General features: G+C 35.0%; 1 pseudogene; it reads left to right on the top strand.

The window, feature by feature from the left end:
• LOC114053814 overlaps window positions 1–26,465 on the top strand; it is a 75,676-nt pseudogene that overhangs the window by 17,571 nt on the left and 31,640 nt on the right.

Below are 26,465 nucleotides of genomic sequence, written 5' to 3' on the forward strand. Positions count from 1 at the left end.
CTCATTCTGAACTGCCATTTTCTCTTCTAAAACTTTTCCAACTGTCATGAATGCAGATTGAAATCCTATTTAAAGGAAGCAGGAAATGGTGTTCTGAAAAGTCCCTCTATAATCATGAGTAATAAACTCAGTGTCATTGTTTATCTTTTACATAATGAGTGCATTATTTCACACTCTAAGTGACACTTCATCTTACACATAATGGAATAAAAATATACTCTTGTTTTTTTTTAAACAATTGGCCAATGTTCTGCAGCAGTGGATAATTGTTTTCCATAAAGCTCCTCCAGTGAGATACTGCTGTGATTGCTTTACAAGCAACAACCTTTATTTCTCTGTCTTTTTCTGCTTTTGAGGTAGAAAAGCATCAATTTGATGCTTTCATGCTTTTTTCCTTGACTATGCTATCTTTAATATATATGTATGTATGTATATATACCTATGTGTAAATATGTGCGTGCATATACTTGTTCATATTTACTGTAATAACATTAATATATCAATTATTATGGTAATATTATATTATGATACATAAATAATATATATGTTTATATGTGCTAAGCTCTTTCTGTAGGTATGTATGTATGTTTGTGTATGTATGTATGTATTATAGGATCTGGCCTCAAATACTTACTAGCTGTGTGACCCTTGGCAAGTCACTTAACCTTATTTGCCTCAGCTTTCTCAGCTACAAAATGAACTAGAGAAGGATATGGCAAACCACTCCATTATCTTTGTCAAGAAAACCTCAAAAAGGATCACAAAAAGTTGGACATGACTGAAAATGACTTAATAACAACAACAATGTATTATAGGAAATTTGAGGTTTTATTTCAGTCCTGTCCTTAACTGATTGTGTACCCTTGACCAAGTTACTTAACTTCTAGTATGCTCATTCTTCCCATGTGTAAAATGTGTTTGTGTATGTGAGTGCTTGGATTCATACTCTCATGAGGAGAAAGGGAAAGTCTAGCTACCTCATACAGACACTGGGGCATATACAGAAATGAATAATGTGAGTGAAAGGATCTTAGACCAAATGAAATAATGTATATAAATCACTATGTAAGCCTTAAAGTGATAGGTGGATATTTGTTATTATTATTGTACATGAAGGTAATGTTCATTAGGACTTTTTAATGTGTGTGTGCTTGAATTCTTTCTCTGGAAGAATCTGTTAGGAATAAAAGGACATTCTGTTAATCTATTACATGATCAAGATTTTCATATTATTTAGCAGATGAATCTTCCCACTACATAGATCTGGTCATGTCTCTCCTTTGCTCAGAAAATTTTTAGGAACTCTATTGTTCCTTAAATAAAACTACTTGGCTAGGCATTCCATATCCTCCATACCTAGCAATCCCCTACTTTTTAAGCTTTACCTCATACTATTACTCTTCTCTCTGTGTCCTAAATTCCAGCCAAAATGCACTAATCATAGACTCAGTGTTTTCCCAACTCCATACCTTTGTCCATGATTCTCTTTATGATTGACATGTATTCCCATCATCCTGTTAGCTTGGTGACTCCCTACGCAACATTTAAAGTCTAATTCAAATACTACCCCCTTCATGAAATTTGCCTTGATCAGTTATGGCTCTCTCCCATGAACTTCAGCTAGCATCTTATTTTGCAACTCTTTTTTCATTTATTGTAGTCACCTGTCTTCCCTGATACTGGATTACAAACTCTGTGAGACTGTTCTTGTCTTACCTAAACTCATGTTCCCTAGTGCCTAGCACAGTGCACTACCTACACTGGGCAGTTAATAAATATTTATTTGTTGATTAGAATTGATTTTCAGAAAGACTTATTAAAGTTGATTTAGAAAGATCTGAGATTCAATTTACATTTAACTATCTAAAATTTAACACAAATTTTATAAAATATATTCTTGTCCAAAACACAAAATAAATGGTAGAACAGAACGAGTATCAGAAGGGAAGTTTTCTTGACCAATGGTGCTTATTTTCGCAGCACATCAGTTGATGTATGTATGTTTGAGGAAGCTTAGATACCACATCCTACTTGACTTAGACACAAAGAAATAATGATAAAATTGAGTGTCATATGCTCTTCCAAAGAGGTGATTTGCTGATTTCCTTTTCTCTTATCTTACTTATTTTTTCTCTTTCAATAATGCAATTCAACAAACATTTATTAAGTGTTCATTTTTCACAGAACACCATACTGTACATTCCAACCCAGTGGGGAGGTGGGAGGAATTACAATATTTAGATAAGCTGTAGCCTCTAATTTTATGAAATTGAAGGACATAATATGACATGAACAAATAAATGGAATACAAAATAAGGAACATAGGGCATAGGGAACATCATAAGCCAAGGCAAAGAGAAGGCTGAAGTTGGGCACCTTTAGGGACAAAAAGTAAAGCAGGAGGTTCAGAAGAACAGAAAACATGAAAAGGAACTAAAGTTAGGCTGGAAATGAAGGAGACATTGAACAGTTTTCAGCAGAAGGAAGACATGGACAGACCCAAAATATAACTGACAACAGTGTGAAGGATGGTTTGAAGCAGAAGGGCACCTAGTTCTGTAACAGTATTTCAATATCCTGGACAAGTTATATTGAGGGGCCATACTGGGTTGCTAGCCACAGAAATGAATATCACAAGGTAGGTACAAGAATTATAGTAAAGCTAAAATTGAAAGGTCTAGGTAACTGATTCAATATGAGATATAAGGGGGAAGGAAAAATCAAAGATGTTGATAATTTTAAAAAATCATCATATTATGAGTGAGTGGAAAAGTATTTATCAGGTGCTTAGGATATGCCAAGCACCATGCTAACTACATATACAAATAAAAGACCTGAGACAATTCCTGTTCTCAAGGATCTCATATTCTAATTGAATGAGGCAACAAATGAATGAATGTTGAGCTTCAGGGTGGATGGATAGGTCTAAAGCTCCTAAGGGTGAAGTGGCATGTATACAGAGGTGAGGAAGAGAGGAAAAGGGGCAAGGAGGAATGATAATATATGGGTGTCCTTAGGTTATATCAGGATATCAGGTGACAGTGCCAGGGATCTGTAAGGTACAGAAGCAGGGCAGATATTAAGGCCACAAGGACCTTAAGATGCAGTGGTTAGACACATATTAAGGCCTTATAGTCTTCCATCTCACCAGAAAGAACCAAGTTGGTGATTTCCATCTCATCAAAACATTGTGAACAATCAAGAAACCCCAATGGGTTCTGGCTGACCCAGGGCTAGGCCTGTTTTTCCAGTTTTCCATTGCAGAGAATTGAGACTTATGTAATCTCTTGGAGGGTAAAAACTGGTTTTTGGTAGTACTATACTTTGCACAATTCCTTGCACACGGCAAGTTCTTAATACATGCTTATTGATTGGTTTGCAAAAGCGCTCTTTCCATAGACCATGCTGCAAGGTTTCAAATGGCTGACCAATGGGTACTACCATCAACAGAAACATGGAAATTAGAAGAAAGAGAAGATTTTTTTTGAGAGTGATTTTAAGTTTTATTTGGAAGACGTTAAGTTGAGGAGATGGTGAGATATGTAGGTGGAGAGGTCTGGAGCTGGAGAGGTCATGATTGAAGATCAATACTTCATAGTCACTTGCATAAAGGTAGAAGTTGCAGCTTTGGGACTGAATGAGATTGTCAAAGGAGGGAGTACATAGAGAGAAAAAAAAGAGAGTTGGAGATGCACACCTGGTAAATTTAACTTAAAGAATCAGGAAGGTGAAGAACTGGAGGAGGAAATAGAAAATAGGTGATTAGAGAAGTAGAAGAACCATAAAAGCTGTATCTCAAAAGCCAAGATTAAGTGTCTAGAAGGAGGAAATGTTCAACATTGGTAGATTCTACAGAGAGATCAAGAAGGATAAGGACTGCTTAAAAGGTTATTAGATTTGGTGACAGTGTTGATAGAATCTTAGTGGTCACAAAATAAAAGTCAAATTGTAAGGATTTGAAGAGAAAATGACTGGGGAAGTTTATAAGTAAATGTGAGGAAAGTCATGGATGGTAGCTTTTTTGTTAAATGATTGAGATAATTTAGTATGATAAATGTTATATGGATAAGAAATAACAAGACTGGAAGATAAGATGAAGTAGAGAAGGTCCCATACTTGGACTAACTTTTAAGGTCCAGTATCCTGGAGGAGGAAGGTGGGGATGTGATTAAAAGCAGAGGTAGCAGGATCAGTTATTGCAAGTATTACAGATAGTAATTAATGACATTTAGATAGTATTTTACCCAAAATATACCATTTAAATCTCACAGGCAGTCTGTGAAATAGGCACTACAGGGATTATTATCTCCATTTTACAGATGATGGGAGTGAAGAGCACAGAAGCTAAGGGACTTGTCCTGGGTCACATAGGTAAAAGTGAGATTTAAACCCAGGTCTACCTGATTCTATCTAAGTCTAGCATTTTATCCATTGCACTGCATTTGCAACATCAGTAACATTATAGATAGTATTCTTGAAGCCATTTCAAAAATCATCATCAAAAAAATCTCAAAAATATATTCATGATGCCAATTGGGAGCAAAATACTGTTTGATATTGACAAAGTCAGAAAATAGGGAAATATCTACTGTTAGCAAAATGTTTGATAATGTAAGTTTCTCCTTTACCAACAATTCTGTTTACCAGGGATTACAACTTTTTTAGACTAATAAACAATATATGTACCAATTATATTTATGTTTACATAATAAAGATCTCATTTAAGCAATATATATTTTGATTCCATAATATTCTTGTTTGATTCTTTGTAAAATTATGGATGGAATCGGGAAATACTCTTCAGGTTTTGTTCAAAACTATATTGTATCTTTATGAATTTGAAATAAAAATTTCAAGGTCATTATAAAGGACTTCATAAAATAATAGAATCTCACCAGTCAGAATCACAAATTCATAGAATATCAGTTTGAGGTAGGGAGGATTTGGTTTCCTACCACTTAATTTAGTTAATATAATTAGAGATAACAAGGTTTTAACATTTTAGGAAATGTTAAGCCTTTGACTAAATTAGAAGGTCCTCTCCCAATTGACTGTCTAAAGATGGGCACTCTCTTATGTAGTCCTTAAAAGCCAGTCCAAGTAATAGCATCATGCCAGTTCAGGATAGCAGCAACTTTGTGAGGTTTGAACCCTGTATCCCTACCAAAGTGGAGTAGGTATGCAAGGGGGGTTTTCTCTCCTTTCCACTACCTCTCCAACCCAATTTACTTTGATGTCTTCCAGTGGAGTCACTCAATCAGTCAATTAGCATTTATTAAGTACCATCTATATACCAGACATATGCTAAGCCCTGGGAATACAAAGAAAGGCAAAAAATAGTCTCTGGTTTTATGGAGTGCACAGTTTCTTGGGGGACACCACCTTCAAACAGCTTCAAACAAGATAAATATTGGATAAATTGAAGTAATCTTACAGGGAAGGTATTAAGTTTAAGGATGAGGAGAAAAGGCTTCTTCCAGAAAGTGTGACTTTAGCTGAGACTTGAAGGAAGTCAGGGAAGTGAGGAGGAGAGCATGCAGTGAGAATATTCAAGGAATGGAAACACCACATCTATCAGAGAGTAGAGACACATATTTTGCAGATAAATACAAACACAATGAGACAGAGTAAAACAGCCTCAAGGGACCAAATCTCTAGTACCAAAGAAGAAAGATGACTATAGTCAAGAGAGAGCTAGTTCTGGAAATCAAAAGTTAATGTGTAAAGAAGAGAAGACCTTAGCAGCCTAATTAAGCAATCTTCCCAGAAGTCACCAAAATTTCATGACAAATTAATGAGGTCTAAAGCCTTGGTATTCCAGATGTATGAATTTCCTTGACCACACATGTTTCCCACATGTGTGACTCACTAACACTGTACTCTAAGCTTTGCATTTGTTCTTTCCAGGGATACTGTTTGTCTTTGTTAGTGATTGTGCCTTAAATTTAATAAGGAGGGGAGTTTTGTGCTAATGTTCATTTTTATGCTCCATCTTAGTTAATTGTTATCTCTTTTAGTTAACAGTGCTTATTGGTTGACTATTAAAACTAAGTGAAGGCTTATGCATTATCAGAGTAGTAGTGGATGCCCATTGTCTCTCCTCTAAAACCCAGAAAGTCACCTCACCCCAAACAACCTACAAACCTGTGAGTGCTGAGTTGGGGGTGTTATATCAGAGGAGGTGCTACATCAACATTAGGAGGAGCTTAATAGGCAATCCATGTCAACCTTCATCTGATCAAAAATTTTTTCTTCAAAATCCTCAACAAATTGTCATTCAGTCTCTGCTTGTAAACTTCAATAAAGGGGCTTCTAGTAAAGGAAATACCCTATCTCTTAAGGCAGAACATTCCATTTTTTGATAGCTCTAGGTGTCAGAAAAATTTTTCTTTACATTAAGTCTAATTTTTACTTTCTAACTTTCACTTAGAAACCAAGTATTGCTGACTGGGGCCCAGAAGAAAAACTCTAACCCCTTTATCAGAAGAGAAATATTCCAATACTTGTAGGTAGAAATTATAGCTACTTTTCTCCAGGCTAAACATTCCTAGGATCTCAGTTAAATCTCATATGCCATAATATCCAGTCTCCACCATTGTGTTCACCTTTCCTTGGATATATTTTCTAGCTTCTCTCTGTCCTTCCTTAAATGACAAGGACTGAACACAGATGTGGTTTGAACAAGCTAAGTAAAGCAAGAATGTTACCTCCCTAATGTTAGGTTCTGTGCATCTCCTAATTCAATTTAAGAGACATTAGCTTTGTTGGACTACCATATTGCTCTGTTGAACTATATGAAACTTTCATTCCACAAAAAATTCCATATCATGTTCACATAAACTGTCTAGCCTTGTCTCTCTCATCCTATACTTGTTCAACTGAGTTATTGAACCCAAGTTTAAGACTACATCAATCCTTCTCTACTAAATAACAACATTATTTAACTCTAAATACATTATAAAAATATATATATATTAATAAAATAAGCACTTTTTTTGGCAATTGGGGTTAAGTGACTTGCCCAAGGTCACACCGCGAGTACGTATCAAGTATTTGGTCTGAGGCCGGATCTGAACTCAGGTCCTCCTGACCTCCAGGCTGGTGCTCAATCCACTGTGCCACTTAACTGCCCCTAAAGAAAAAGCACTTCTAAAGAAACATACAAACAACTTCCTCTACAAAGTATATTGTCTTTAAAAGTTCAACAAAACCATCTAATATCATGATGGTGATTGACAGCATACTACTTTTATCATTTATTGCTAAAAAACACAGAAAATTTTTTGGTTTACCTTTGATAGTATAATACCAACGTATTTTTACCAACAATTTTCCTCTCTGAATTCTTCATATTCATCATTTCTTATGTTAGAGAATTTAACTATATGCACACATGTGTGTGTGTATATATATATATATAGGTATGTTTGTGTATATATATATGTGTATATATATATGCATGCCATAGTTTATTCAGCTATTCTCTAATCATTTAGCACATATTTTGTTTCAAGCTGTTTGATATCATAAATATTGCTCCCATGAATATCTTTGTATACTTGGATCAATTCCTGTTATCAATAATCTTCTTGGGGAATAGTCCCAATAATGGTATCCAAGGATATAAACTATTTTCAAATTGACTGAAACAATTCACAATATCACCAGCAATGAACTAATGTGCTTGTCTTCCCACAGCTCCTGGCACAATGAGTTTTTCCATCTTAAATAATTTGATGCGAGCATGGTACTATGCCTACGGCATTTTACTTTCTCTGATTATTATTGATTTTGAGGAATTTCTAAGTGGTCATTCATGGATTGCATTTTTTTGAAAGTTGTTTGTGCACATAACTGACCATTTGCCTTTTGGGGTATAGCTATAGATTTGTATCACTTCCCTGTAGATTTTGAATGTCCAGCTTTAATCAGAGATGTTTAAGGCAAAGATTCTCCAATCCTCAATCTACATCTTTCCTTATTATCATAGCTGCAATGATTTTTGTGCAAAATATTTTTAATTTTATATAGTTAAGATTGTTAAAATTGCCACTGCTGGCAAAAATGAAATGCTTTGTTTTTCTCTAACTTCTATGGTACAAATTTTTGTATTTAGATTATTTATGTATTTGCAATTTATTATGGCTTATTTTGAAAGATATTATTCTACCACCAGGATAATTATTATAATAGCAAAGCCATAGTTGTAAATATTGAATAACTTGAATTATTTTAGTCTTCCCTTATTTCTGTACTTAAATAAGCCTTGATTGTGTCTTAGTTAACTGTGATATTTAATGTGTTTTGTTGTATTTCAGATGGAATTTTTATCCCTATCTCTTCCTATGGTGTTTTGTTGCTTTTAATTAATATTAATTATCTTTTTGTATTATTAGTATCATATGTTAATATGTCATATTGTTAACTATTTTGATTAGTTCTTTTGATATTTTTCTAAATTTCTCCAAGAAAACACATGTAATCTGCAAATTTGGAATGATTTTTGTTTCCTTTTATAGTATTGTCATACTGCTATAGGTAGAATTCTTAGCCTCATGTGAAATAATTATGAAGATAGTGAACATTATTTTTCATTTCTGCTAAAAAAAAAACTTCCAGAGTTTCTGTATGACAAGTGATGTTAGTTATTGCTCTTAGATATAGACTTTCAATCACATTAAGAATGGATAAATTTATTTCTATACTTTCAAGAATTTTTAAAACCATAAATGAGTACTGTGCTTTGGTGAAAGATTTTCTTTCAACTGCTTATGCAATCTTATGATTTGGATTTATTGATATGCTTAATTAAAACAGTTTAACTAATGTTCAATTGTCCTTATATTTCAGATATAAATGTATCCATCTTAGTTATAGAAAATCATTTATTTGTAAACATATACATAGATACATACATCTATGTATATGTGTGTGTGTGTGTGTGTGTGTGTGTGTGTGTGTGTGTAATTCCTAGCTTTATCTCTTTCTAGTTGGGGCATCAGGGACATATTGTTTCATTGCAAGAGCTGATTATGGGTCCATATTTTCTATTTTTGTAAATAATTTATGTAGCATAGAAGGTATCTGTTGCATAAATATTTTATATAATTTACTTGAAATCCATTGGAGTCAGATTTTGGGTTAAGGGGATTTAACTTTATCATTTGATTGAGTGTTCTGTTTTTTCATTGTTCCTGTGTGCTACATATTTTTTCAATTGGGATATTTTATATTTGTTCAAAATAGTCATCTGTCTCATTTAAAATGTTAAAGTATATATATATATATATATGTATATATACATACACATACATATATACATATATACATACATACATATATGTGTATAATTGGATATAGTATTTTCTCATTACTTTTATTATTTCCTCTCCATTTATTGTGTATTCTGTCTTCCATTTTTTATTCTTGATAATTTGGTTTTCTATCTCTTTTATTGATCTAATTAGGTAGTGGTTTATTGATTTTACTAATCTTTTAAAATAGCTTTGTGTTTTATTTACTTAGTCATTTTCTTTATAATTGTGTTTATCTTTCTATTTTTATTCTTTCTCTCTGATTATTAATTTGTTGATTTTTCTCAATTTGTTGGTCTTCTTTTCTCTCTTTTATTAATATGTATTCCAAGATTTAAAAAAGTCATTCTAAAGGTTGCTAGGTGATGTAGTGGATAGAGCATGGGGTCTAGAAATAGGAAGACCTCAGTTCAAATTTGGCATCAGATACTTGCTGTGTGACCTTGAGTAAATTACTTAACTTCTGTTTAACTCAGTTACTTCAAATTAAAATGGAGATAATAATAGCACCTACCTTTCAGGGTTCTTGTGAGCATCAAAATATCTGTAAAGCACTTAGCACAGTGCCTGGAACATAATAGGCACTTCATAAATTCTGATTTCTTCATTTTTTACTTCTTTCCTTCCTTTTTTCCTTCATTTTGTGCTACTGTTATCATTTTTCATATAATTATTCACTGTACTATAGTTGGTTTTTATTTGAGATTCCTTAATCAATCACCATTTGAATATTCTGTTGTTCATATATAGGACAATTATAGCATAGATTTAGAGTTGGGGATGACCTTAAAGGTTATATAGCTGCAAGTAGGCAAAATTCTAAAAGGCTGGCTGAAACAGATTAAAATTGGGAAATGTTATATACACCCATATGCAACACCGATAATGTTAATTTATGGTTTTCTAAGTCAATTTGTAGCCCATAGGGATCTATTTCATTTTAGAGATGAAGAACTAGCCCACAGGGGTTAAATAATTTATCTAAGGTCATACAGATAGAAAATTCAGAGCCAGAATTTGAATCCAGGTCCTCTGGAATTAAATCCAATATTGTTTCACTTCTACCATGTTGTTACTTTTATTATTGATTATAATTTTTAATGTGGTTTGTAAGATGTATGTTAACATTTATGCATTTCTAAATTTATTTTTTCAGGTCTTTATTCTGTAGCAAGTGATGAATTTTTGTAAAGGTATCCTACAATGCTAAAAAATAAATATAGTCCTTAAAGACAGATTGCTACAGTGGATAGCACACTGGCCTTGGAGTCAGGAAGATGAGCTTGATAGCCACTTCAGATACTAACCAGCTGTGTGACCCTTTGCAAATCACTTAACCTCTCTGAGGTTTCCTCAGTTGTCAAAGTAGGAGGTTCCACTCCATGATCTACAATGTCCCTTCTAGCTCTGAATTGATGACATGATTCAATGATCCTAAATTGCCATTCAACATTTGTCTATTATTTCTAGTTTTCTAATATGCTATTAAGATTTATGTTTCTTTTTTTCTTTTAGATTTAACTATTTTAAGAAGATAGATCAACAGTACTAGATTTCAAACTGTATTATAAATTGGTAATCATCAAAACTATCTGGTACTGGATAAGAAATAGAGTGATGGATCAATGAAATAACTTAGGTACATAAAACACAGTAGTATATGACCATAGTATTCTAGTGTTTGATAAATCCTAAAATCCAAGTTTTTTTTTGTTTTTGTTTTTTGAAAAAGAAACTCACTATTCCACAAAAAAATCGCAGGGGAAACTGGAAAGAAGTTGGGCAGAAACTAGGAATAGACCAACATCTCACACCATATACCAAGATAAGGTCAAAATGGGTGCAAGATTTAAAGATAAAGGGTGATATCATAAGTAAATTAGGAGAGCATGAAAAAATGTACCTGTCAGATCTATGGAGAAGGGAAGAATTTATGACCAAACAACAGATAGAGAGGATCACAGGAAATAAAATGGGTGATTTTGATTATATTAAATTAAAGAGGTTTTTGCACAGACAAAGGTAATGCAGCCAAGATTAGAAGGAAAGCAGGAAAATGGTGAAAAAAATTTACAGCATGTTTCTTTGATAAAGGACTCATTTCTCAAATGTAGAGAACTGAGTCAAATTTATTAAAAATGATTTATTCCCCAATCAATAAATTATCAAAGGATATGAACAGGCAATTTTTAGAAGAAGAAATCAAAACTATCTATAGTCACATGAAAAAATGCTCTGAATCACTATTGAGTAGAGAAATGCAAATTAAAACAACTCTGAGTTACCAACTCACACCTATCAGATTGGCTAATATGACAGAAAAGGAAAATGACAAATGTTGGAGGGAGGGGATCAAAGAAAATGGAAAAAGTCCCATATGTACAAAAATCTTTATATCAGCTTTTTTCTGGTATTAAATAATTGAAAATTGAGGAGATGCCTATTAATTGGCAATGGCTGAACAAATTGTGGCATATGATGATGATGGAACACTACTGTGCTGTAAGAAATGATGAGCAAGATGGTTTCATAAAAAAAAAACTGGGAAGACATACAAACTGATTCAAAGCGAGGTGAGCAGAACTAGGAGAACATTGTACATAGTAACAGCAAAATTGTTAATGATTTTGGCTACTCTGATCAATACAATTATCCAAGATAATTCTGAAGGTTTTGTGATGAAAAATGCTATCCACTTCCAGAGAGAGAGAACTAATGGAGTTTGAGTGCAGAATAAAACATAATTTTTTTTAACTTTATTTTTCTTACTTTTTTTTTTTTTTGCAAAATGGCTAATGTGGAAATGATCTTCATGATTTCACCTGTGTAATTTACGTCACATTTCTTACCTTCTCAATGTGAGGGGGAGGGGTGGAAAGGAGGGGGAAGAATTCAGAACTCAATTAAAAAAAAGAATGTTAAAAATAAATTATTATGAATAAGAAAAATAAGATACATTAAAGTCATCTATAATATATGTCTTTCTTACATTCTAGATATTTTTGCAATTTAGTTAGATTTCTAGTATTTTATATTAGTATTTGGGTAAAATATCTATCACTTTAAAATTTTGCATATATACATGTTATATAGATGTAAACACTTTTATTATCTATACTACCTTTAATGTATTGTCTTTGTTTGTCTCTCTTATTAGCATCTAATTTTTTACTGCTCTCTTATCTGAAATCATAATAGCCACAACTCTTTTTCTAGACTCAGCTAAAGCAAGATAAATTTTGCTCCAATCTTTCATGTTAAATCCATGTGAATACTGATGTTATATGCAGAATATTGTTGGATTTTATTTTCTAATTTATTTTTCACCTCTTCAATTTTCTGGATAATTTCAACACTTTAAAATTGAGAATGCAGTTTATTTGTTTTCCCCATCCATGCCTACATCACTCCAAAATGTTGGAGTAAAAGGAATAAAGGGAAATAGGATCCTAACTTACAAAATAATAATACCAAAAACAACAAAAATATAAACACCGAATAGAAGAGCAATAGCAAAACAACCACACAAAAATAGCATGCTATTTTTTTATAATGAGCAAAACAGAATGCTAATATGATATATATATATATATTAAAATAACTGCCACCTAACTTTCCAGAAGAAATGGAGATGGAAAGAGGAACCTTGAATAATACCCAATAAATAACCTCAAATGGATAAATAGTACCCATTAAGAAATTATGCAAGAATTGCAGCATCAAGAAAAACACAAGACATAATGATAGTCAGCTTTTTTCCATATATAACATTCCATCTTCCACATCCCTGCCTTTGCACTGACTGTCTCCCATCTCAGAATGCTGTTTCTCACTACTACCTCTTAGAATTCTTCATTCTCTTCACAACTAAGCTTAAGTGCTACTGCCTACATAGGGAATTTAATTAGTCTCTGTGACTTTGAAACCTTCCTCCCATACTACTTTGATTAGTAAACAAGCATTCATTAAGAGCTTACTACCAGCTGGACACTGTGCTAAGTGTTGAAGATACAAGGAAAGACAAAAACTCTCTCTGTCCATAAGGAGCTAACAATATGATGGGGATGGGGGCAGAATTTTCAGCATATAGTAAGTCCTTAATAAATGCTTGTTGACTTGGAGAAGTTTTTAGACTGGCAACAGGGAGACCAATTAGCATGTTGTTACAATAGCCCGGGTAAAAGGTTATGAAGTTCTGAACCAGGAAGATGGTGTTACCTCCACAAAAAGAGTAAAGTTGAAAGAATTTAAGAGAGGATAATGAATTCAATTTTGAACAAAGATGAAGGGTTATTGTAAGCTTCATGAACCTAATGAAGTGGCAGTATAATATAGGAGCCAAAAAAAGCACATAGACTAGTGTGGTTTTAGCTTGTCTTAATAGATCATAGTATCCTGAATAAGGGAGGGGATGATCCCACTGTGCCTTAGACCACAGCTAGAGTATTGGGTTAAATTGTGGGCATTTCATTCTAGAAAAGACAAGAGTCTAGAGGAGGCTGATCAGGATGCAGGAATGATGAAACTATGATAATCATTAATTCAACAAATATTTATTAAGCCTCTCCTGTGAACACCACTAGGTCCTGGGGATTCAAAGATGAAAAGATGCTTTGTTTTATTTTGAGAATGGTGATAGAAGATGTACACAGATAAGTATTATTAAAAGTAGAGAGTTATAGTGGATTTTTTTTTAAAGAGAGAGATCTGGACAAAATTGTCTGGGAGACAATGCAAGGAACAGAAAATGTTCAGCCATATAAAGATAGGCTGGAAAATATGCATATGTTTAACCTAGAGAAGAAAAGACTTGGAATGGGAATGAGGGTAGGAATAAGGACATTAATACAAGATAACTGTCTTCAAATATTTGAATAATCATGATATGGAAGACCTAGCCTTGTTTTACTTAAACCTGGACAATCATCTGGGAACAAAAAGTCAAGCACCAACTCCCCCTCCACTTTGGTCTTGGCTTGTAGCCTTTTCAGGTTAAATAGTTGACCATCAGAGTGGGAACTGATCTTGATGCTGTTTTTGTTAGCATTTGATGACACCTTGGAAAACATTAAGCTGAAGAGCATGGGAGCAAGCACACAGTCCTATTTCACTCTATTGGTGAATGGGAAAGCAATGGAGCATTAGCCATCCAGGACCTGTGTGAGCATGTCATCATGAATCTGGCATGCAATGCTGATGAACTTCTCTGGACAACCCAATTTCACCATGATTACCCACAGGCCCTCATGACTGATAGTATCAAAAGTACTGGTCAGGTTCACAAATGTACATAGACCTCTGATCTGCTTCTGGCATTTCTCCTGGAGTTGTCAAGCAGCAAACACCATGTCAACTGTTCCATGGCCCTTTCTAAAGCCATGGTGACTCTTGGACAAGTGACCATTTTCTAAATTTTTAATCAGCTGATTAAGAAGGACTCTGGCAAGGATCTTTCCAGCTTTGACTAGAAGAAAGAGCTCCCCTCTGGTTGTCATAGGACAACCTGTTTCCTTTTCCTTTATACAGATGACAATGAAGGCATCCTTAAGACTTTTTGTTCACACATAATTGTGTGCTCAATGCAGCATCTGAGGTTGAGAACCAACACAGTATGGATCCGTTCTCTGCTACCTGTGCTAATTTTGGCCTGACAGCCAACACCAAGAAAACAGAGGTCCTCCATCAGCTAGCACTGCACCATTAATACATGGAACCACTGGTCACAGTAAATGGAGAAATTGTGAATACTGTGGATAAATTCATTTATCTTGGCAGCACACTCTCCAGGGCTGTCCACATAGATGATGAGGTTGATGCTCAGTGTTTGGGACAAACAAAACAAAAACAAATTACATCCTCTATTTTTGGCATAGAGGTTGCGAGGAATTAACTTTAGAGAGGTTTTCAACTGGCCCAAAACAAAACAAAACACAGAATTATGAAAAGTAAAGTGGATGAAAGGATTGGTCCTGAGAAATATTGTCTCTAACTCTGGATGAAATTGGAAGGAGGTTGAAAGATGGAATAGCATTTCAGTGTATAGACTTGCGGTTCTGCTAGAAAAAGAAGTTTAAGTGGAAAGAATACTAGGTTAACTTCAATTTTTAACTTCAAAAATCAGTTTTTAAGCATGAAAAATATTACTTTGTGTTATCAAATTTCTCACATTCTTTTGTGTACCATTGGAGCTGAACATTCATTTTCTTTTGTTTGTTTCACTTTCTTTATCTTTGTATTGCCATATTTGAAAGAGCGAGCTTCTCCCTGTAATTTTACGTATACATTCTAGTCTCCACTCCCTGCACCTTATCTCCAACCCACCACCCTCCAAAAATAGAAAAATTCAAACCTATACAAATAGATTCTCCCTGAAACAAAATCAGAAGCTGCCATGTATTCAGCTTCATAAAATCAGAGAACTTGAGAACTAGAAAAGACCTCATCTAGTCTATTCCATATCTGGACAAGAATTGCCTCTACAAGATATCTGATAAGTCTAACAGTATTTGCTTAAAGACCTCTAGTAAAGGGGAACAATCTTTTTTTCTCTGATTAATGATGATGATGATGATGATGATATACTCTAATAATAGTGACTGATATTTATATAGAATTTTAAGGTTTGCAAAATAATTTACACAAATTATCTTATTTTATTTTCACAAAAATCCTTTGTAATAAATGCTATAGTTATTTTTATTCCCATTTTGAAGATGAGAAAACTGATAGTGAGACAACTTAAGTGACTTAACTCCAAGTCATAGAGTTAGTAAATGTTGGAGGCAGAATTTGAACCAAAGTTTACTATGCTGCCTCTTTAGAGATCCATTTAACTTTTGGATATCTCTCATTTGGGGGATAGCTTTAATTGTTACTCTAGTATTGTGCTATAAGAAATGTCAAAAGGGATGGGTTCTCTGAAAGTTTGAAAGATTTGTTTGATCTGATCCAGACTAAAGTAAGCAGACATAGGAGAGCAATTATAGAATAATAAGAATATAGTAAAGACAATTTATCAAGCCTTAAGATCTCTGATAAATGAAAATGACCAACCATGAATACAGAGAACTACGGGTAAACTCCACTACCTATCTCTTGAGAGGTGATGGATTCAGATGCAGAATAAGATTAATGTAATTAGATACGACAATGTAGGAATTTGGGTTGCTTGATTATGCATGTGCGTATGAATTTTGCTTTTATTTTTTTCTTTTTCTTTTAAAGGGGATGGTAAAAATAAATGCTCATTAATTAAAAAAAAATAAATCAAAATGAAAAGAAATAAAATGAAAAAACCCACACTCAGTCCTGGAGGAGTAAAATTCTGAATTTTTATTTCCAACTTTATACATTTGTTTATTTTTGACTTAGAAACAGTCTTGCCTTCTTATTAATTCTATGACCTTGAGTAGGTCAATTAACCTCCCTGGGCCTTCATTTCCGTATCTGGAAATAAGACAATTGTACTACAGAATCACAAAAGTCAGTTCCAGCTCTGACTTTCTATGATTTGATAATTTCCCCTTAGTTTCTCCCCATCTTCACCTCTGGCAAGAATAGAGAAGTTAACATTTGGCTATAATGTCAATTTTATATCGAGATTTATGAATTAAAGGTAGTAAGTGATGAATAATCTTCTTGGTTATCTCCAGAATCTGGTTTAGCTCAATCGTCTTCCAGAGTGAGAAAATTGGAAGAGAAAGTAGTTGATGATCATGACAAGGTGATAGATAGGTGAGTGGGTATTCTGCAGGTTTCTCCCAGCATACTGTCTTCAAACATGAAATATTGTGTAGGCTCAGAAACTTAGTGCATGCAAAAGTTAAAAAGAAACTCTCAATGCTGAACATTTTGATGTTCTGATTGAAAGATCAATTTTGATCATAAAAGCTGTCTTCCTATTTGGCCTGAAATCTATGTGGAAGTCCTAAGCAGACTAGGTCCAGTTTCTACTTTGCTACAACTAATCCCCTGGTATCCTGTCTGGCTACCAGAGAGGAAATTGCCTTCACTTTCCAGGCAGCCCAGTGGCTGCCTTCTGCTGCAACCCACGTCTTTTAAAAACCAAGGGCCAAATCCCACACAACAGGAGCCAGAAAATATTGGCCATTTAAACCTCTGAGAATCGAGGAGGCAGAGGATCTTCTAATATTGGCTTATAACCGACTGCTCATTTGGATTAGATCCTCCTGAGACAGATTCCTGTAAATGGCTTAAATATATTTTTCTTCTCCGTGCAAAAACATTCTGGGACATTACCTCTGTTCACAAATCCTTGCCAAATAGCCAACAATATTATGGAGGAATGAAACCACTGACTAAGACTATGTCCACCCTTGTACAGATGACATTTTAGCTCAGCTTCACGTTCACCTCCTCAGTGGAGGTGGCTTATGTACCCTTATAAGAGTAAAAAACTCAGAGAATCTGGGATTGGATTAAAACTTGTTAGGAATGTTAAATAGGAGGAGAATTTGGCCAAGTCAGCATTAGGTTGACTCTAAAGTGAAAGTTTCCATGGAATTCCATAGAATAGTCAGAAGACACAAAGTCATACCAGGATTTAGTATTTACTCATCTTCTATACCAATTAAATCTGAATCAAAATGAGTTGTAAAGAATGAAGTTTTTTTATAAGTTAACTCCTTTATTAAAAAGGAAATTGCATTTCTCTTCATTAATGCCTAAAAATGTAAGCCACTATCTAAAAGGGAAGGAAAAAACCCCTGCAGATTAGTTATTGTATCCAAGGTCAAGAATCTGTCTTATTAATAGGAACATAGAGTGCAGTTACAGAAATTTACAGAAATTGCTTTGAGAGAAGAACATTCACAGTGGGGAAACTTTCAAATGTGTCATACTGAAAAGAAACAATTCCTTTTCCTCTCATTTATTTTTCATAATCACTTTTCTATACTTGAAAGTGGTTTGAGACATTTTTGTTAAAGCAAAACTTCACTACTTCCTAAACTTTCTCTAGCATTTGGAGTTAAATTGCAATGAATTTAGACATTATTATACAGAATGACCAATAACAGTAAAAAACACAGAAGATTCTAATATGCCTGAAATATGAAATAGAAGGAAAAATCCTATTGTGAGGGAGGGAATCCAATCAGATGAAGTGAATTCTCAGTCTCCCACACTGATGGAATGATTCAACTCAATCCAAACTTAACAAGTATTTATTGAACACCTATTATGAGCTCACTTCTGGCAGGGCCAACTGAAGGCCCCTGCAAACTGGGAGGTAGCACAAGGTGCCATATATTAGCAGATGCCAAAATAACATACCTTAAAGAAATGGTACATCATAAATGAGTAATGTTGACTTGGCCCAGCTTACCGACAACTATAGGGTAACTCAGGGTCTGGCCATACTCCTGGGAGTAAGGACACTAGATAATGCAAAATTGTAGATAACTCAGATATATTTTGGTTTAGGAATGAATTTGCAAAAGCTTTTCCTTTATACTTTGCTCTACGTTATAGAAAAAAATGATCTTGCACTCTCAGATCAGTACAATATTCTGTAAAGACTCTATTCTTCGCACAGTAGTTGATAGTGGTAGGAAAGACTTGATTAAATAGTTAAAAGGCAAAGAACAGAATGTAAGGGACAGAGAAAAACCTAGATTGGATAATCAGCAAATGGCTTAAACTGTCCCTGAAAAACTAAAGTTGTCTGACTTCAGGTATAATTCTCCTAATCTGTATTAATGCAGAGTAAAGTAAAGCATAACATATTTATGGTCAGAGGACTTGAGTTCAAATCCTGCCTCTAATACTTAGGTGACCTTTGTTAATTGCCTTCACTCACCTATGCATCAGTGTCCTCTGTAAAATGGTGGAGTTGGCCTAGACAATCTCGAACTAGGGATTACTGTTAGGATCAAATGAAATAATGTATCCAAAGTATTTTACTATCTATCAATTATCATTTTATAAGCCTCATTCTACATAACTATAGTCTATTAACATTCTGTGACCTTTGATCTTATAGATATCCTGCTGTGTATTCCAATAAAATCAATGAATCTACAGTTGCCAAGAGTAGAGTTTTTATAGTCTTATCATAGGAAGTCTCCAATTTTTGAAGCTTCATATTATGCAAGTCTGATAATTACACCAGATAAATACCTATAATTCATAACAGAGATAGCCTGTCACAGCAGACGTAATGTTGAATTTGAAGGTGAGAAGGCCTGGGTTTCATGTTCTGTCTCTAATACTTAAAAACTTGTGAGCATCGGTAAATCACTTATCTCTATGTAGCTCAAATAGTTTCCTAGGACTTATCTACTAAGTCTAAGAGATTTTGCAATATATTATAGGTAAACTGAGTTCTTACACCTGGAGTCCCCCATTCTGAAGAAAATGTAGATATTTCTCCGACTGACGTAACTTATATACACCTCACTATTTTTATCTATTTATTTTCGTACTTCCATCTATTTATTTTCAAGCTTGAGGAGATATATTGCTATACACAGAGAATAAAGTATATAGTCAACTAGAGCACAAATATAAGCAATAAATGACCCAAACAGCCCTTCATAAAGTCAGGACTTCATAATTCACCTCGAGATGAAGCCTCCAAAAATGAATTTCATCTAAAAGTGATGACTGCTTGTATCTCATGAGAGGTGGTATTTGTTTCTTCCTTTGGGGAAACAGTCTTTTTTTAAGATTGATATTTAGGAAAATATCAAAGACACAGTACATCTCAATTTAAGCAAATAATTTCCCCAAAGTCCCTTTTAATATCCTTTTGGACAAGATTGAGGAACATAGGCAGGTGTACAGTATAGTCAGATAGATTCATATCTTGTTAGACTATAACGGCCAAAGAAGATTAACCAATGGGAAGGCAGCATGGTCTAGGGCTATTATGAGCAAGGCTCTGGATTTTGAACCAAACATCTTGGGATCAAACCTTGACTCTGCTCCTTACTCTTTGTATAATCAAATGAGAAAATGCTTGTTCCTTTCCCATCCTCCCTTCAGACTTTCTGAGTCTTAATTTCTTTATCTGAAAAGTGAGATGATGAACAAAGGGAGCTTTAAAAACCTCTTCTAGCTCTAAATCCTATCTTACAGATGTATGTCAGCCACTATAGCTCATTTTTCTATCTTTGGCCCTGTACTTTATAATATTATAATCAACAACTAAAATAAATAATATACTTATCTAATTGATAGGTGAAGCCACACTTGGAGCAAAGGCTAACCATGTGGAATGTGAAAGACTCAGGATTTTACATATCTCAATGACCTGTAAAAATGTATCAGAAGCAAACAGCTGAAATTTGAAAGAGGACAAATGACGAGTCTGAGAGTTGTAAAAAATCATTTACACAAGTTTAGAATGGTTTGTCACTAGTTCATATGAAAACAGCCTAAGGGTTTTGGCTTAACACAAACTTAAGTTAACAAAGTTAAAGATAACAATCTGTGAATCCCAGCACAGGTACTAATTCTGTTGTTGCTGTTTTTCAGTCATTTTTCAGACATCCTGCCTCTTCATAACCCCACTGGTGATTTTCTTGGCAGAGATACTAGAGTGGTTTGCCATTCCCTTCTCCAGCTCATTTTACAGATGAGAAAACTGAGGCAAACAAGGTTAAGTGATTTCCCTAGGGTGACAGAGCTAATAAGTATCTGAGGCCAGATTTAAACTCAGGATTGACTCCAGGCTGGGAACTCTATCTACTGTGCCACACAGATGCCCCACTAATTTTAGATGACACTGATATTCTAGAAGGTAATAGACCCTCCACACTCTGTCCTGGTCAGACAACACCTGAAGAATCATGTTAAAATCTTGTCTCTTACAAATCTAAACTGTAATTCTAACAATTTCCTACATTTATGTAAAAAAGTTTACAAAATACTTGCCATGAATAATCACATTTATGCTTCACAAAAACTCCAAGAAATATATACTCCAGATATTATTATCACCATTTTACAGATGAGGAAATGGAGGCTCATTAATATTAGGTAGTTTTCCAATCTTTTCCTAGCTAGTACATGGCAGGATTTGAACTCAGGACTTCTTGGTTTCAAGTCTAGCCCTATGTGGACCATGTTACCTTTATAAACTTTAATGTCTGAAACACTAAAAGAAACACAGCAATTTTTCTGTTTCCTTGATATAAAGCTGATTGACCATTTTAGGGTATGCCAGATCTCTGAACTGTTATCTTGTAATACTATCACAGGATTAGACTACTTCTGTCCTTGGGCTCCAATGTACAAAATAGAGCTTTTAGGGAAATAATTTCTCATAGGAAATAAAGGGAAAGGTGGAGGGTTACAGCAAGCTAAGTGCTCTGGGATTGGTTTATAACTATGGCTCACACTTCAGTCTTGTCTATTCCATGCATCATCAGGCAGATGCTCAAACACTTTCTGGGATAGTCCAAGCTGAAATGCCTAGAGTGGTTATGGTGTGAAAGACTAGGGAAAACATAAAGGTCAGAGTGAAAGAAAAGCAGAATCTGAGGAAAGCTAACATGAGGAAAAGCCTCCTTGTTATTTTCCTTTTCTCTCTATATTATTCACCTTCTGCATGCAATAGTAACTGCCATTTTAATAATGAGAAGAGAAGAGAGAAGAGAAGGGAAGAGATAAGAAAAAAAAGGAGGGAAAGAGAAAAAGGGAGGAGAGGAGAAATGAACAAACAGAAACTAGAGACAGCTCTCTTCATTACTTCAAAGGAAATTTGATTTTTTTAGAATAAGTACTACCTATTGATAAAAAGTGTGTTAAAATATTTTTAATAACGTCCATTAATATTTAATCCATATACAAAACTGATTCAGTTCTTGTTTTTCTCTTGTTAGTTTACTTGAAAAACATTTAATCCATATAATTAATGTATAAAAAGAGGAAATATTAAGAAAAAATAGAGAAGGAAGAGACAAGACTACATTTTTAAAACGTCAGCCATAAAACATCCTCTAAACTCTTTAAAAATATTCCAGATCATGTACCAAAGAGCAAAAGCATTTGTTTGTCTCATTGAAATTAAATTCAATATTTTGACCATTACTGGGGTAAGTGAATCATAATCACCAATCAGACCAGAACTGTTACTTTAGCTCCCCTAATAAGATGAATACTTAGGAAAAAATAATACAATGATCTCTGAATCTCACATTCATTACCCTTCCACCAGTACTAGCAAGAAATCTTTACAACAGCCTTTCAAGTGGTTATAAGGTGAAATGTGTAACACAAATGCTTGGAACTGTTTTGATCAAAACTTCTTTCTCATTGTTAGGTGATCACGTAGCTGATTTACCCCCACCCACACCTGACACATTGCCTACAGAGAAATTTGAAGTGCCAGCCCAACAAAAGCTGACCGATGGGAATCTTAAAGGCTTCAGTGCCCTGGTGAAGAGCAGAGGGATCCACGAGAGCTATAATGGGGGTAGCTACCAGTCAGTCAGGAACTGTCCCTGTCTGGACCTGACCCTCTGGTGTAATGAGCTTGCTTTACCAACAGGGCCAATCTCAGACAAAATGGTGAGTTGGCTAGTATATCTTTGGAACTAGATTGCTACAGCCAATGTTTAAAGTTGAAACATTCCATAATTCATTAATGCTGAATTGTTTTTATTCTAACTTTAACTAAGGTTAAGTATCAAACTACAAGGAAACCAATCACTAAGACTATTTTGGTTCATCCTAAAACTCATTTGGTCTCTTTGTTCTCCCTTTCTCTTAATTCATCCTTTTTAAAGAGAAAAATTCTTGCAAATTTTTGGTACTAGTTAAGATTTTTAACTTATCACAGACTTTGAGAATATTGTTCCCGCTTCTGGGAGCCAAGATGGCAGAGCAAGAAGTAAATGCTCCTACCCTCCCTTATTGACCTCTGAAAGCACAGAAAATATCACCCCAGGAAAACCCTGGAACAACTGAACCAGCAGAAAGACCGGGGGCAGCAGTCTTGTTGCCCAGGAAGCTTGGGGGATTAACAAGAAAGGCCCCTCTCGTTCTGGGGGAGGGGGAACAGTACAGAATGAGATTCATCCCAGCAAGCTAACAGAAAGCCCTACCTCAGCATGCTAGGGGGAGATCCTGAACCACAGGGTGGTGGAGCAGGCAAGCACCAAACCAGGACCCCCAAGTGCCTCAGTACGGACAGTGGAACAGGTGGACACCCACTCAGAAAATCACCAAGTGCCATGGTGTTCTCTGGCAGCCAAGTTTCCCAGTGCTTCAGCAAAACTCTGGGAAGCACAGCTCCAAGAGGTAAAGCCCCATGCTGAGACACATCCTCCAGCAGCAAAACATCTTTGTGTAAGGCCCTGATGAGCTGGAGCCCAAGAAAGGAGCTCAAGGCCGTGAGTGAGCAGGCATCCTCCAGGGGCCAGATTCCCCACCCCTACCCCTAGAGCTCCAGTGATGCTGATTCCAGCCCAACACCAGGTAAACTGCCAGAACCCTATAACTTCCAACAGCACCCGAGGCCCCAGTATACAAAGCCAGTGACCAGGCCTCAGGATCCCAGAACAAGAAGCTTGGGTCAATGCCCCCTGCTCTCCAGTAGGAGAGTTAAATTTTTTAAAGGTCAGGAAATAAGCAAACACCGTGAGCAAAAAGAAACAAACAATGACCATAGACTCTTATTATGGTGATAGGGAAGATCAAGGCAGAAATTCATAAAAGGACAACATTGTCAATATACCCACATCCAAAACCTCAAAAGGGACTATGAATTGGTCTGAAGCCCAAAAAGCCTTCTTGGAAGAGCTCAAGAAGGATTTTTAAAAGTCAAATAAAAGAGATAGAAGAAAAATGGGAAAAGAAATGAGAGGTATGGAAGAGAGTGTCAATAGCTTGGAAATGGAAGGACAAAAATTAACTGTAGAAAACAAGTCCCTAAAAATACAATTGGCCAACTGGGAAAAAAAAAAAGTACACTGGAGAATATTGTTGATTGGGATTTGGTCCTCTTCACTTCTCTAGCCCTCTGATTTTTCCTTCTGTCTTTCTCCACCAATCTCTGACCTATTTCCTTCCTATTCATCTCTATTTTCCTTTTCTGACAAAATGGATGAGTAAGTTTGAGGAAAGATTGAATAAGAAAGAAGTGAAAAAGAAGAAGAGATAAAAGAAAGACAGGGTAAATGTGTTACAATTGTCATGTCTATCTTTCCTCATTGTCTACCATAATGTTCATCTGGTTATTTTTGTTTGTTTCTTTAATTAATTTAAAAAATTGCACTCAAGACAATTTTTCATTAGAGGGAAAGGGTACCTCAGCACACCAGTTAAATGTTAAGTTATCTCTTTTTTTGGGGAAAGGAGCATTTTCCCCTTCCTGTCCTAAGGAATCTTTCCAACTAAAATAATTTATTCTCTTTGTGTATTTTATGAATCTGGCAGTGGTGTGTGTGTGTGTGAGAGACAGAGACAGAGACAGAGACAGAGAGAGACAGAGAGAGACAGAGAGAGACAGAGAGAGAGATCTGAGCCTGACTCTTATTCTCTACCGTCTTTCATCTCTTGCCCTTTCTTTTTTTCTCCTTAGAACCTGACAGATACATTTTTTGAACTCTATTGATATGGCCATATTCAGATACCTATGGCATCTGCAAACTGGCTATTTCTGGATATGGGACCAAACATGCACTCAGAGACATGCAAAGATAATTACCACAGGGATTTCAAACACAGATTTTTAACTAGGGAAATGGAAAGATTCCAAGGTAACACTGTACTCCATAACAGACTTGTTTCTTATAAACAATCATTTAGCACCATTCAAAATCAAAAGAGGGCTATTAGTAGTGCAAATAGCAAATTATTTGGGGATTGAGATTAAAGTGAAACAAAAAAATAATTTAGCAGATACTTTATTTGTTGAATTTATTTCAAACTGACTTTTTGTTTTATAATTTTTGAAAGAAAATCTACTTGTATGTGTTCCTACTTGAATATGAGCTTATTGAACTCACAGATAATGGTCATAATAGCTGTAAATGGTTCTCAGTGAATGATCTAGTCTAAGGGTAGGGAACCTACAGCCTCAAGGCCACTTGTGGCCCTCTAGGTCCTCAAGTGTGGCCTTTTGTTTGAATTCAAACTTCACAGAAAAAACTCCCTTAATAAAAGGATTTGTTCTGTAAAACTTGAACTCAGTCAAAAGGCCACACCCAAGGACCTAGAAGGCTACATGTGGCCTTGAGGTCACAGGTTTCCCACCCCTGTTCTAGTCATTTAAAGAGAGTGTAACTGCTAGTAACAAATATGTGTTGTATTATAAACATGTATACACGGAATTTGGCAATAACATGAAATGTGTAATGAATATGTGCACAGAATTATGATGGGGGAACATAAATGAAAAGTCTATTGTAGTTATCCTTTCCCTCTTTTGAAAGTGTTTTCAGATGGCTTTATGGGATGAGCAGATATTTAGATTATAGATTACAAAACAGTATCCCTGTGCAGCTACATCGCAGAAAATATATACTTATAAAGTTATTATGTTTTCTACTGAGGTTTGTCAGAGATTTCACATTATCATTATGAATTTGCTGCCCTGAGTACATGGAAGTTGAGAGAGAGAGAGAGACAGAGACAGAGACAGACAGAGACAGACAGAAAGACAGAGAGAAAGAGAGACAGAGAGACACAGAGAGACAGAGCAAAAGGAAGAGATAGAGAAAGAAAAAAGAAAGGAAGGAAGAAGAAGAAAGAAAGAAAGAAAGAAAGAAAGAAAGAAAGAAAGAAAGAAAGATACTTATTAAGTGCTTACTATGTGACAGGCATTGTTCTAAGCCTTGTGGTTACAAATACAAGGAAGAAAGAAAGCCCCTACCCTCAAGGAGCTTACATTTTAATATAAGAGTAAATCATATAGGGATTCTGGAAGAAGGGAGAGACTGAGGATGGGAGTGGAGCAATGAGGCAAGAGAGAAGAAGGGGAGTCTAGGGAGGGTCCAGGCAAGAATAAGGTGAAATGTGACTAGGGTCCTTCCTAAAATAGTATTATGACTCCCTCCGAGGGAGGGAGTCATAATGAGGAGGAAAGAGCTTTCTGAGGCTGAGATTTCTCAGAATAGTATTAAGAAAGGAGATAAAAGAATAAGAATATGATAAATCCTTATGATGTGGGAAATTATTTTT

The sequence above is a fragment of the Vombatus ursinus genome, unplaced genomic scaffold (genome assembly GCF_900497805.2).
Source record: "Vombatus ursinus unplaced genomic scaffold, bare-nosed wombat genome assembly UNPS02014812.1, whole genome shotgun sequence".
In the NCBI taxonomy this organism is placed as follows: Eukaryota; Metazoa; Chordata; class Mammalia; order Diprotodontia; family Vombatidae; genus Vombatus; species Vombatus ursinus.